At 35.9% G+C, this 15,277-nt stretch overlaps 1 protein-coding gene and 1 pseudogene across 5 annotated transcripts in view; both read left to right on the top strand.

Moving 5' to 3' along the window:
- The window catches only part of ANKS1B (ankyrin repeat and sterile alpha motif domain containing 1B), a 1,051,872-nt gene that overhangs the window by 122,966 nt on the left and 913,629 nt on the right, over nucleotides 1-15,277 (top strand). The gene's annotated exons all lie outside the window — the stretch shown is intronic.
- LOC103676576 lies at nucleotides 4,012-14,732 on the top strand (annotated as a pseudogene).

Genomic DNA, 15,277 nt, shown 5'->3' with positions numbered 1-15,277 from the left:
ACCTGATTAGATTTTATTTCTGCAGTAAGAGATTCTCTGGTGTCTTTTATGCTTTATTCAAGCCTGGCTAGTAACTTTATAATTGTTATCCTGAATTCCAGCTCTGACATTTAACTTATATCCATGTCAATTAGATCTGTTGCAAAAAGTATTACCTCTTGTTCCTTCCTTTGTTGTGAAATCCTCCTCTTAGTCATTTTGCCCAGAGAAGAACGGATGAATGAGAAAACAAAATAAAAAATATCAGCCATGACCCAAGTGAAATACACACTAGACAAATCTGAATAGGTCAAAAACCAAAAAAGTACAGAAAAGGAAACAAAAAGAGTTAGGGGAAGTGAGAGTATAATCTCTCAGGTGGACAAAACAGGGTGATCCACTTGGTCCTGTGTGTATCTTGGTCTATTAGAAGACACTAAATCCCAAAATTGTAAGGAAAGCTATATATATAATTTAGGTATATATTTAGGCATATATTTATATATATAAATAAATTGAATACAGTGAAAGGAAGCCAAAAATGAAGAATATATCTATAAAATGTAAATGTAAAAATGAAAGTTAAAACAAGACAAAAAAAACAAGAGTTGATAAAATAAAAAACTAGTTGAAAAGGAAAAAAAAGAAAAAAGAAAAGGAAAATTTTAAACTGAAAGATAAAAGAATCATGATAAAGAACATCAAATTCTGTGTACTATTTTCCCCTAGTGCTGGAGTTTTGCAGTTCTGTATGCTCTGTAAACTTGGTATTTGCCTGATATTCCAGCTGATCTTCTGGGGGAGGGGCCTGCTGGGATGATTCTCAGATGTCTTTGCCTGGGCAGAGTTGCACCACCTCTTGAGCTCCTTGCCAGCAGGACAGGCTCAGTGTAAAATGCTTGGGGTTGTTCTGTGTGGCTTTTGTTCCCTGAAGGCTTTCCACAGTGCTTTAGTGGATGCAAATAAAATGGTGCGCCGTTATCTCCAGTCCCGAAGCTAAGATTGGGTCCCAGTCTCTTCTGTAAAAAAGCAGTCTTCACTTTTGTGTGTTCCAAACTCTGAAGACACCAGATCATGTGCAAACCCATGCCACCCCTTTGGGGAAAAGGCAGAGAGTCATGTTTTTACCCTTTGCAGGACCCCCACATGGATAGCTGTCTCCTGATTGTGATACAGTTCAGGGTTTATGGCAAACTGAGCTAAGAGCCCACTCCCAGTCTCCCTGACTGCAGCCGGTTTCCCTGCTCCAGTGCTTGGGAACTCTGCCAGCTCAGGCACCCTTGTTTTTTCTGTGAGCCTGGGGATCCTGAGACCACAGTGTTCCACCCAGGATTCTGCCCTGCTTTGCCACCCCAGCTCCTTTCAGGCAGGGATGTCTGCACTGGAGCAGACTTCTAAGAGTTCTGATTTTGCACTCTGCTGCTAAATCACTTTCTGGTAGCTGTCTTACGGAGGCTCTCCCCGCCCCCTCCCCCCCACTGCTGTTTATCTTCTGATATATATCTCCTTAGATTCACTTCTCTGCATCTTGCAGAAAGTGGTTGCTATTCTTGCAGCAATGTGGTTGCAGAAAGTGGTTGCTGTTCTACTTGTAGAATTCCAGCAATCTTTTCTTAAATCTCAGGTTGAATTCATAGGTGTTCAGAATGTTTTGATAGATACCTGGCTAAATTCAAGAGAGCAAATGAAATGAGGTCTCCTACTCTTCCCCCATCTTGCCTCCCTCCTTAAAACATGTAATCTTTAAACTATAAAATACTGTTGAAAGAAATCGAAGACAACACAAAGAAATGGAAAGATATTCCATGCTCATGGATTGAGAGAATAAATATTGTTAAAATGTCTATACTTCTCAAAGCAGTCCACACATTTAATGTAATCCCTATCAAAATACCAACCGCATATTTCACAGAACTAGAACAAACAATCTTAAAATTTGTATGGAACCACAAAAGACTCCAAATTGCCAAAGCAATCTTGAAAAAAGAAGAACAAAACTGGGGAAATCACAATCCCAGATTTCAAGATAAACTACAAAGCTGTAGTAATCATAACAGTATGGTACTGGTACAACAATAGACACATAGATCAATAGAACAGAATAGCAAATGTAGTAATCAAAACAGTATGGTACTGGCACAAAAACAGATAGATCATTAGAACAGAATAAAAAACCCAGAAATCATGATTACATCTTCAATTAATCTTCGATAAATAAGGCAAAAATATCCAATGGGAAAAAGACATTCTCTTCAACAAATGGTGTTGGGAAAACTGGACAGCTACATTCAAAAGACAGCTACACTTTCCTACACCATACACAAAAATAAACTCATAATGAATTAAAGATCTAAATGTGAGACCTGAAACCGTAAAAATTCTAGAGTAGAGCACAAGCAGTAATTTCTCTGATATTGACCATAGCAACATTCTTCTAGATAGGTCTCCTGAGGCAAAGGAAACAAAAGCAAAAATAAACTATTGGGACCATATCAACATAAAACTTCTGCACAACAAAGCAAACAATAGAACTAAAGACAACATACTGAACGGGGAAAAGATATGCAAATAACTTATCCAGTAAGGGGCCAGTAGCTCAGATGTATAAAGAAGTGATTACAACTCAACACCAAAAAATCCCCAAAAGGCCCAATTAAAAAATGGGCAGAAAACATGAACAGACATTTCTCTAAAGAAGACACCGAGATGGCCAGCAAACACATGAAAAGATGCTTAACATCTCTCATCATTAGGGAAATGGAAATCAAAACTGAATGACAAAGCACCTCACACATGTAAGAATGGATAAAATCAACAACACAAGAAACAAGTGTTGGTGAGGATGTGGTGAAAAAGGATTCCTTATGCACTGTGGGTGGGAATTGTGAACCTGTACAGCTTTGGGGAAAACAGTATGGAAGTTCCTCAAAAAGATTAAAAACAGAAGTGCCATATGATCCAGTAATTCAACTACTGGATATTTACCAAAGAATACAAAAACACTAATTTGAAAAGATATATGCACCACTGTGTTTATTGCAGCATTATTTACAATAGCCAAGTTATGGAGGCAGTGCAGATGACCATGGATAGATGAATGGATAAAGGCCATAAAATCTTATTGAATCTGTAAGAAACCATAGTTACAAGGAAACCAGTAAACATAAATCACTGTTGATAATATGGTTGTCAGATATAACACAATTATTAAATGTTTCTGTAATGTCATAAAGAGGAAGTAATGGTATGGCATTAAAATTCCACACTATTTGATCAAGCCTTTGGGCTGAAAGTAAGAGAAGAAAAATGCAAATTATACTTTGTTAAGGATGAACATAGTTATAATTTAATTCTTGACATCAATAAGAAATACAAGTTTAATGTATTTGTAAAAACTAAAAGACTAATAGAAATAAAATGTTTGAAAACTGAAGAAAGAGTACGAAGAGTAGGAAACGAAAATAAAGACTACATAAATTTCAGTCACAAGAATAATACCAAATGTGAACATATTAAAAGTCAAAGCTTTTCAGATTGTAAAACAAAGAAAGCCAACTGCAGTTATGGCTGTTTTTAAGAGATGTAGCCAAGATAACGTGACAGAAATAGAAGGAAAATAAATGGCTAGTCAACACCTTACCAGTTAAATAGAAAGAAAGAGAAAACTTAGGTAGCAATATTAATAGCCAACAAAATATAATTCAAAATGAAGAGTATTATATAACATTAATGATAAAATATGGTAATAATAAAATATGTAATCCATAAAGATGATATGTCATTCTTTTGCTTAACTGAAAAACAAAATGTGAGGCAAACTTAGAAATACAAAGACAATTATTTTTATTTTTAAAGATTTTATTTATTTATTTGAGAGAGAGACAGAGATAGAGAGAGAGAGCATGAGTGGGAAGTGGAGGGAGAGGCAGGCTCCCAGCTCAGTGGGGCTCGATCCCAGGACCCTGAGCCAAAGGCAGATGCTTAACCGATTGAGCCACCCAGGTGCCCCAAAGAAAATGTGATAATAGTTCAATGACAGACTTTGTCTTCCTGTTCTCCACCATAGAGCAAGATCAAGGTGAAAAGGAGAACCCCATGCAGGAACTTTGCATCCACATGCTCTGCCTCAACATCTGTGTGGGGGAGAGTGGAGAGAGACTGAGTCAGGCAGCCAAGGTGCTGGAGTAGCTCACAGGCCAGACCCCTGTGTTCTCCAAAACTAAATACACCATCAGATCCTTTGGCATCAGGAGAAATGAAAAAATTGCTGTCCGTTGCACAGTCCATGGGGCCAAGGCAGAAGAAATCATAGAGAAAGGTCTAAAGGTGCAGGAGTGTGAGTTAAGGAAAAATAACTTCTTGGGGTGCCTTGGTGGCTAAGCGTCTAACTCTTGATTTCAGCTTAGGTCATGATCTCAGAGTCATAAGATCAAGCCCCCTGTTGGGCTCTGCGCTCAGCAGGGAGTCTGCTTGAAATTCTTTCTCTCCCTCTGCTCCCCCCATCCCTGCTCACATGTCTGCTCTCTTTCTCTCTCTAAAATTAAATAAATAAAATCTTCATTAAGAAAAGGAAAAAATAACTTCTTTGATACTAGAAACTTTGGTTTTGGAGTCCAGGAGTACATCAATCTGGGGATCAAATATGACTCAGGCATTGGTAACTATGGCCTGGATTTCCATGTGGTACTACTCTGAGTAGGCTAGTTTTCAACATCACTGATAACAAGCGCAGGACAGTCTGTGTTGGGGCCAAACACAGAATCATCAAAGAGGAGGTCACGTGCTGGTTTTATGATAGGACACCTTTCTTGGCAAATAAATTCCTGTTTCTATCCAAATTTTGATGATGGAGTACACAAGATAGGTTTATAGATGGTATGACTTATTAAGAAGTTTTAAAAATATATCTCACCTTTAAGAACAACGAATATACTTTTTAGTGCTCATATAACATAAGAAAACTACATACTAGTTTTCAAAGAACATCTAAAGAAATTTGAAGTTGAATAATTATACCCTCTGACTATAATGTGTTACAACTAGAAATATATTATTAAAAGGCAACAAATCTAAGCACTTATAAATTTAAAAGCAAGCACTGATTTTCGGTATAAAAAGCAAAATTGAATTTTATAAACTATATGTGTGTAATAATTGAAAATATGACTTGTCAAAACCTAAGTGATATGGACAAAATCCTACTCAATAGCAATGTCATAGCCTGTAATGCTTTTATTTTTAAATAGGAAAGAATAAGCATTCAACTAAAGAGCTAGAATAAAGAATATAATAAAAAGTTGTATGGTTGAATTGTTACAGTTAAGAACAGAAAATAGTAAATTGGGGTGCCTGGGAGGCTCAGTCAGTTAAGTGTCTGACTCTTGATTTCAACTCAGGTCATGATTTCAGGGTAAGATCAAGGCCCACATCAGGCTCTGTGTTGGGCATGGATCTTGCTTAAGCTTCTCTTTCTCCCCACCGCTCCCTCCTGCCCCAGCACATTCTCTCTCTCTCTCTTAAAAACAAACAAACAAACAAACAAACAAAACAAAACAAAGAAAACTCCAGAAAGTAGTAAATTACTAAGTAAACAAGTCATGAATAAATAACTCATCTGGTAGATGTTTGATAAAAATAAAGCTACTAACTCTGTCTTTGAATATGACAATAAAATAGACCCATCCAGGCAAACGCAAAGAAAAAAATAATACAGAACATTAGGCATGAAAATGGTGATGGAATTGCAAGTATAGAAGATAATAAATAAAAATATATATAGTTTTTAACCTATAAATTAGAAAACATAAATGGAAATAATTGACTTCCTAGAAAAATGTCAATTAGGTGTCTCAGGTGACTGTACTGATAATTCAGTAACCATAGAACACACTGGAAATTTTTAGGATTTACTCCACAGAAGCACTAGTCCTAGATTATTTTACGTTTGTTCTTTCAAATTTTCAAGTAATAGACAATTTCGTTTCTCTGTTAGTTGATTTATTCTGGAGATTAGAAAAAGACAGAAAACTCTTCAGTTAACTTAACTCTGATACCAAAACTGAAATGAAAGAGATAAGAAAACTGGAGACCAATTTTACATATGATTAAGGATGCAAAATCCTAAATTACAAAGAGTAATCCAGGATTATATTAAATCTATATATATGTATACCACGGGGAGACAGACTTACTTCTAGGAGTATAAAGATGGTTCTTACCAGGAATTGAATATGTTAATGTCTTAAAAGGGAAAAACCTATATGATCGTCCTGAATAATATACTAAACAAATTTAACAAACCTTAAGAGTATTCTGGATTAGTCTTTCTATAGAAACGATGATTAGTCTGTGTCAGGCACTGATCTAGCACTTTACATGGACCGTATAATGTAATCTTCCTAACAACCCTGTGAAGTAGCTAGTACTGGTTTGCTTATTTTATAGATAAGGAAACTGAGGCGCAAAGTGGTTAGATAATCCTATCAACGTCATGCAGTTACAGATGGAACCAACATTTGAACTTTGAATCCTAAGTCTGTGTTTTTTATCCATTATTCTATTCTTCGTCTTTTTGTTCATTACTGACAGAACAAATGTTTCCTTTAATGTGGTGGAAAGGTATCCATGAGAATCCGACAGCAAACATCATACTACATGGTATAAAATGCCATAAAATTTATCAACAGGACAAGAATGATCCTCTCATTATTTTAGTGGTTCTAGTAAACGCAGTTGTTTAAGAAAAAAAAAATCTGGGATAAGGTCGGCTGATTAGCAATTCCATCTGCCACCTGAAATCCCCTTTGCCATGCAACATAACATAGTCACATACTCCAAGGATTAAGGTATGGGATATCTTTGGGATAACATTATTCTGCCTACCACAGTACCTTTGGAAATACTGTTATTTAAGAAGAGAATGAGGATAAGAAGAAAACTTGCCACCAAAATCAATGTTTGCATAACAGTGAGAGATTAATCTGCCTTGTCAGTTGGTTTATTTTTCAGGAATTATATATCCAGGTGAAGAAGAGAAGATGAGGGCTGGGAGGAATATGTTTTATACTTTTAGTACTAGTGACAAAGTTGAAACTAGGTTGAAATAGATGCTCTAGTTTTCCTCTCATGTTTTCTCAACTCTGTGGTTCTCTGCATGGTTTCAAATTCTTTCTCATATTCTAAAATCCTGTTTTGTGGCATATACTATATATATGTAGTAAAGAGATCATAAGTTGCGGGATTATAACTAAAGGAGTTATTTCTGCTCATAGTTGGCCAGTTCTGGTTTGCTGTGTGAATATGTTATTGAAATATGCATCAAACAATTCAAGGTGCATATTATTCATTAGAAAATGTGTGATTATGGGGCGCCTGGGTGGCGCAGTCGTTAAGTGTCTGCCTTCGGCTCAGGGCGTGATCCCGGCGTTCTGGGATCGAACCCCACATCAGGCTCCTCTGCTGGGAGCCTGCTTCTTCCTCTCCCACTCCCCCTGCTGTGTTCCCTCTCTCGCTGGCTGTCTCTCTCTCTCTCTGTAAAATAAATAAATAAAATATAAAAAAAAAAAAAAGGTTTGGTTATTGTAATTTTGGCTATGGTGTTTCCTATGTAAACCCACTTATGTAAAATGTGCATTTATAGTCTCCATTTTGACTGTGTACTAGGTCTGTTACATAGTTTTGCCTAAAAGATGAGAAATTGTTACATTTTCTGTGACTTATTCAAATGAGCCATTTATTTACCATAAAGCCAATGTTTTCAGTTACTTTTAGAAAACATTTTAAATTATCAGAGTTAATCTTAAGTTTTCTCTTTTTCCCTGGAAATAATAAGACCTTCCCTGTGTTGTACAGTGAAGTAGCCACTGTTCACCTGTGGTTATCAAGCACTTGTAATATCGCTAGTCTTAATTGCAATGTTCTATAAGTGTAAAATCAACTCTGATTTTGGAAACGGTACAAAAAGGAATGTAAAAATACTTCAATTTTATATTGGATATGTGTTGAAATGATAATATTTTGAATATGCTAGATTAAAATATATTAAAACTCATTTCTCTCTTTTTAATTTTTTAATGTGGAAACAACTGGAACTTCTTTAAATGTGGAAACATTAACTGGAAACTTTATATTTACATGTATGGCCACATTATTCTAGATACATTTGATTCATATGAGACACTTCCAATGATAATAGAAGTTCATGATAATAAAATTATATCATCACTGTAGAGATGAGAACTTACAGTGCTCCAAAGCATGTGTATGTCTGTTCGGTTCATCCAAAAATGGAAGCAAACTATTGAGATACAAACTACAAAGAAGAGGGACTTTGTTTTGCATTGCTTGAAATTATCTGATGTGTTAGAAGACCATTCCTACATATTTTGACCCCGCCTGAAGCATTTGATGCATATCCTCTATGAGTCTATATCTGGAACCCTGGAGTGATTTCAAGTGTCAAGAGTCAAGAAGAGAATCAAGAAAAGCTGAAACAGTCTTGACTGCTGGGTATTTACCACAGATACAAATGTAGTGATACAAAGGGACACCTGCACCCCAATGTTTATAGCAGCAATGTCCACAATAGCCAAACTGTGGAAAGAGCCCAGATATCCATCGACACATGAATGGATAAAGAAGATGTGGTATATACGATGGAATACTACTCAACCATCAAAAATGAAATCTTGCCATTTGCAATGACATGGATGAAACTAGAGGGTATTATGCTATGCATAATAAGTCAATTAGAGAAAGACAATTATCCTATGGTCTCACTTACATGTGGAATTTAAGAAAACAGAAGATCTCACTCACATGTGTAATTTAAGAAAACAGAAGATTTATTTATACAAATAAAACAAGATAAAATCGGAGAGGGAGATAAACCATAAGAGACTCTTAATCATAGGAAACAAACTGAGGGTTGCTGGTGGGGAGATGGGTGGGGGGATGGGGTAACTGGGTGGCAGACATGGAGGTTATGTGGTGTAATGAGCACTGGGTATTATATAAGACTGATAAATCACTGACTTCTACCTCTGAAACTAATAATACACTATATGTTAATTAATTGACTTTAAATTTAAAAAAAGCTGAAGCAGTCTTATGTTGCTGGTGGATATTTCCCATAAGTTGGTAGAGGGTGTAATGATCAATTTGTGGAGTTGCTGTGCCTAAATCTTACTATACTTGCGAATATTGGCCCAAGAAACTCAGGCTTACAGTTTATTTATGAACAGTCTTCTCTGGTATGTGAAAGCTCAGGGAGTAAAACATTCTGACTCATGACTGTCCTGATTATTTGAAAGTTCTATAGAAAACCTATTTTGTTTATGTTTGTTCTAAAACATACTAATCCAGTTTGTTGCACAAGTACAAATACTTAACAAAGGAAATTAAATCTTTGGTAATTGGGGATCTCTGATTGGCTCAGAGCATTCGTCCTGGGCAAGAATTCCTACAAACAGAATTTAAAATATTGATAAGTAGGTATAGGAGTTGGAATTGAGTGCATATTAGATTAACACCAAAGATCTATAAATCGCCCTTTTTTGGGATTACGTAATAAGCATTTACAACTACTTAGAAACTCTTGCATTTTATAAAACAAATCTATGTTAATATGGGCCCTCTTTTTAAATTTGCGGATTATTGTTGAGAAACAAGAGGAGTGCAGTGCAAAAAGTTGGAATGAAGTAGAACATTAGCACGAAGCTTGAGCTTTTAACCATCAAGTTTTATTTTTTATATTAAGTTTTTAGTTGGAAGCTTTGGGTCTGGCTTATTTATAGTGTTTCAAATATGTGTGAATGTGCTATGGATACATGGATATGTGCCTACTGGCTCTGTCAATAGGTGCAGTCAAATATATTTACATATATGCTAAAATTCTATGCTAAACTTCATTGTTTATAAAAAGATTGTATGTATCCACATCCATTCTATTTAGGAAAGCAGACATGCACTAGAGATTTTTTTCATGCTATCATAATTGTTTTTTTCTGATAATGGTGAATGGAGAATGGAATGGGTAAATCAAATCTATAGACTCTGAATCTAATTTTAGTTATAAATATCAGTATCTCCCCTTATTAACTATTTATTCTTAAAGATTTATTTGAGAGAGAGAGTGCGCGAGTGCATGCGAGCGAGTATGGGGGGTAAGGGGAGCAGGAAAGAGAAAATCTCAAGCAGACTACTTGCTGAGCTCAGAGCTCCACGTGGGGCTAAATCTCATGACCCTGAGATAATGACGTGAGCCGAAATTAAGAATTGGATGCTTAACCTGCCAAGCCACCCACATGCCCCCCTTACTAACTATTTATAAGGTTTTATAACGTGCAGGACATTTTAGAAATAGTTTGAGCTAATTTACAGTATTTTCTCATTTCTTTTCCATCCTTTGCTGAATGTATTCCTGAGCAATATCGTGTTTTAGTTAAGCTTAACTGAAGCTTGGCTTTCCCCAAAAGACACCCCTCCCTTGCAGTTCTCTCTAATGGAAATATCTCATCATCCATGCATTTCATTCATGGTAGAAACTTCATTCTTTTGCTCTTATCCTGTCATATGCATACCTTCTCCCATAGGTTTTATTTTAGATACATCTATTTGAATTTCTTCCCTCTTCTCTTTCCACCATTGTATCTCCATTAGTTAGATTTCTTTGTTCCTTCCCTTGACTTATTAGCCTGACTCCCTGTCACCAATTTGTTCACTCTGTTCACCTTCCAAATGTTACAAGAACTTTCATTCTAAAACACTGATCTGAATATCTTTCTGCTGCTTAGTATCTTTCTGATAATACTTCTTAATTCCAGGTTGCTTGCAGAATAAAGACTAAGTTTCTTGACATGTTATAAGGGTCTTCACAGTCTGGAGTAAACCTGTGTTTTCTCCCCTTGTTTTTATTGTCTTTTTGTTTTTCTTTGAAAGTGAATACATAATAATTTTGACTCTTCAAATAATTCAGAGGTGAATTTTGTATTTTTGCATACATTTTTCTATGTTACTGCAAATCTTATACAATGGAAACAATAATGTGTGGATATAAATGAGTTAATAATACATGTAAAACATTTAGGACATTAACACACAATATTCTGCGCTTTGCTTTTTTCACTTAATATGTTTGGTTAACTCTCAAGGTCAATACATAGAGATCAGACTTATTTACTTTGTTAGTTGACATTCCATGGTGTAGGTGAATCTTAATTAATTTTTGCCCTTTTGATGAGCATTCATGAGCTTTCTCTTTTATAGTATTAAAATTATATGGTAACTGGTTTTGTATCTGTAGTCTTCATATTAGTACTCTTATTTCATAGGCATCTAGAGGAATTTGCAGAAAAAAATTGTGAAACAAGAAGCAGTAAGAGGATCTATGTACCACCAATTATAAATAATACTAAAAACCTATGATTCTGGTGCCAGGATAGAGAAATCAATGAATACAGGGAAACACCTAGAAATAGATGAGCAATGCATGTAAGAATTTACTATAAGAAAAAATTGATATTTGAAAGATGAAAGAAAAGGAAAAATCATTCAATAAATAGTCCTGAAAAAATGTTTTAATGACTACCTCATACCATTTTGTATCCCTTCCCTCAAATTTGCCTGTTATTTTGTAGTCCAGAGACCATGAGTTTTATCCATTATAGAGAATAAATCTCCCATTCTGCTGTTCCAAGAAGAGGAGGGGATCTGTGAATCTAACTGATTTAGATTTTCAGCCAATGTTGTTGCTTATTTCAGTAGTGTTCCATCGTATGGGTATGTCACAATTTATTTACCCATTTACTTGTTAATGAATATTTGAGTTATTTCAGTTTTAGATTATTGTAAATAAAGCTTTATGAATATTTGTGTATAAGTCTTTGTGTGGACATATGCTGTCATTTCTCTTGACTAAATACCTAGAATGGAATTGCTGATTGTATAGTAGTTATATGTTTAACTTTTTAAGAAACTGCTGAATTGTTTTCCTGAGTGGTTGTACTATTTTATGTGCCTATCTGCAGTGTGTGAGAGTTGTAGTTTATTTAAACCCCTGTCAACATTGATATGTGAAGTCCTTTTTATCATGGCCATTCTAATAGATATGACTAGTATCTCATGCTTTCAATTTTCATTTCGCTAGAGACAAATGATTTTGAGCATCTTTTCATGTTTTTACTTGCCATCTGCATATCTCTGTTGTAGTGTCTGCTTCAAATCTTTTGCCCACTTTTTTTCTCATTAGGTTGTTGATTTTCTTACTAGTGTATTTTAGGATTTCTTATCTGGATTAAAGAATATATGGGAAATGTGATTTGCAAATGCTTTCTCTCAGTTCATTTCCCTTTTATTCTCTTAATGGTGTCTTTGAAGAGCAGAAACTCTTAATTTTGATGAAGTTTTAGTTTGTCTGATTTTCTTGTGTAGGACATTTTGGTGTCCTATCAAGAAATCTTTGCTTAACCTAAGGGCACAAGATTTTCTCGTAGAAGTTCTATGTTTTTAAGTTTTGCTTTTAAATATAGGATTCCTTTTAAAGTTAATTTTTAAAGTTAATTTATTTTGGCCTAAGGATATCCATTTGTTTCAGCACAATTTTTTGAATTCTTTAATGAATTGCCATTGTGCCTTTGTCAAAAATCAATCGCATGTATGTATAGGTCTAAATATACTCTCTATTCCTCCATTCTGTTCATTGATTTATCTTTAATACTGTACCATCTGTCTTGTTTACTGTATAGCTTCATCATAGTCTTAAAATCAGGTAGTATAAGTTTCCAACTTTGTTCTTTTTCAAAGTTGCTTTGGCGAGTTGAGGTCCTTTATATTTCCACATGAATTTTAAAATCGGTTAGTTTCTACAAAACAAGCTTGCTGGGATTTTGATTGAATTACATTGAGTCTCAAGATCTATTTGTAGAAAATTAACATCATAACAATATTGAGTCTTCTGATTTATGAACTTGGTATTATCTCATCATTTGTTTAGGTCCTCTAACTTCTCTCAGTATACATGTTTACACATCTTTTTCAAATTTATTCCTAAGTATTTCATATTTTTCATGCTATTGTAAATAGTATCTTTTATGTTGACAATATCATTTCTTAACAAATATTTATTGAGTATTTAATGAGAAAAAAGAAGTGGACGAGGGAACATTTGTTGTAACATTTATTGCTTTGCACAGCACGCTTCTACACTTTAGGAAATAATCCAAGAAAATGGTCCTAGTAGAGGCTGCCAATCAAGGCAACCTACCCTCTTGGCCATAGGGTTGGGCATACCATCCAAGCCAATCAGCATCCTTCTACAAGATTTTCCAGTACTTGGGCAAGTGAATGGTAGAAGGAAGATGACAGTTCCTCTCCAGGCAATGAACTGTTAGGATACACTATCCTGGACAGTGATTCAGCAGTCTTATACAATACCCAGTACTCATGTAAATGGTATTTTTTAAACAAAACTTTGATTTCTGATTGTTCTTTGCTAGTATATAGAAATACAGTTGCTATCTGTCTATTGAATCGTATCTTGCAGCCTTGCTAAACATACTTCATTTGGTTGAATGTTTATTGGAGCAAGCTTTTCTTTTTTAAAATGTTTTGTCTTGAATAATTTTATATTTATAGAAGTATCGCAAAGGTAGGTCAGAGAGTTCCCTGTACTTTTCACACAATTTCCCTAATTAAACACAATTTTTAATTTTAGGAGCTTTTTTTGTAGGTTACTTAGGGTTTTCTATATACATGATTGTTATTTTCAAATAAAGAGATTTTCTTCTTTCTTTATAATATTGATGCTTTTTATTTTTCTTGTAATTGCTTTTCTAGCCACTACTTTGGTCAGAGTCTCTGGTATATTTCTTGGGGGTGTTAGGGCTGGGTACAGTGTACTTAATGGTGATACATGACATAATTAGGTTTCCTAAGGGTCTACCCTTCTTCAGGGGGTCTGGGATGGAATCTGTTGAGGATGGGAGGTTCTTGGTGTGTTGGGGGATTGAGTTGGGTCAAGGACTACCCAGCAGCAGAGGGCCTTTCTCTTTTTCTCGTGTTCTTGCTGGGGATGTTGGTGCAGGGGGCACGTACTCCTGGTAGGCCATATAAACCATAAGGTCCACTGACCTGTTGCTGTAGCCAAATTCATTGTCATACTAGGAAATGACCTTGACAAAGTGGTCTTTGAGGGCAGTGCCAGCCCCAGCTTTGAAGGTGGAGGAGTGGATGTTATTGTTAAAGTCACAGGAGACAACCTGGTCCTCAGTGTAACCCAGGATATCCTTTAGGGGGCCTTCTCATGCCTGCTTCACCACCTTCTTTGTGTTATCATATTTGACATTTTTTTCTAAATAACAAGTCAGATTTATGACCATCACTTTGGTAGTGGGGAAGGAGAAGACCATGTGATTGAGTCTCCCATTCAGCTCAAGGATGATCTTGCCCACAGCCTTGGCAGTGCCAGTAGATGCAGGGATGATGTTCTAGGCAACCCATGCTACAGTTTTGCAGAGAGGCCATCCACAATAAGTGTTCTGGGTGGCAGTGATGGCATGGACTATACTCATGAGTTCCTCAGTGATGCTAAAGTTGTCATGGATGAACTTGACCAGGGAGGCCAAGTAGGTGGTGGTGGAGGAGGCAGTGTTGATGACAGTCTTAAGGGAGTTGCTATCATGGTTCATGCCCACTCTAAACATGGGGGCATCAGCAGAAAGGGCAGAGATGATGATCCTTTTGTCTCTAAGTCTTAAATGAACCTCAGCCTTCTTCAAGGTAGCAAAGATACCAGTGGACTCCATACTGTATTCAGCACCAGCTTTATGCCATTGTGATGTTGGTGGTATCTAGTTCCTGAAAGATAAAGATGGGCTTTTCATTGATGCCAAGCTTTGCACTCTCAACCTTGATTGTGCTGTTGATCTTGTCATGGGTGGAATCATACTGGAATACATAGACCAGGTATTTGAGATCAGTGAGGGGGTCAATTCTGGTGACAGTGTTTACTTTGTCAGAGTTAAAAGGAGCTCTGGTGACCAGGTGCCCAATATGGACAAATACATGTACTCTGATCTTCATCATTGTGTCTCAGGGATGATGCAGAAAAGGATGCAGCTGTCTATCAAATGAAGAGGAGCAGAGAGGCTTCAGTTACGAGGTTGAATAGAAGTTGTGTGAACAGACATCCTTGCCTTGTTCTTGATCTTAAGGGCAAAGTCTTCAGTCTTTCATTAAATGTGATGTTAGCTGTAAGTTTTTTGTAGATGACTTTTACCAGGTTGATGAAGTTTTCTTCTAT

Source organism: Ursus maritimus, unplaced genomic scaffold, assembly GCF_017311325.1.
Source record: "Ursus maritimus isolate PB19 unplaced genomic scaffold, ASM1731132v1 scaffold_21, whole genome shotgun sequence".
Classification (NCBI taxonomy): Eukaryota; Metazoa; Chordata; class Mammalia; order Carnivora; family Ursidae; genus Ursus; species Ursus maritimus.
This window is presented reverse-complemented; position numbering and strand designations above follow the sequence as displayed.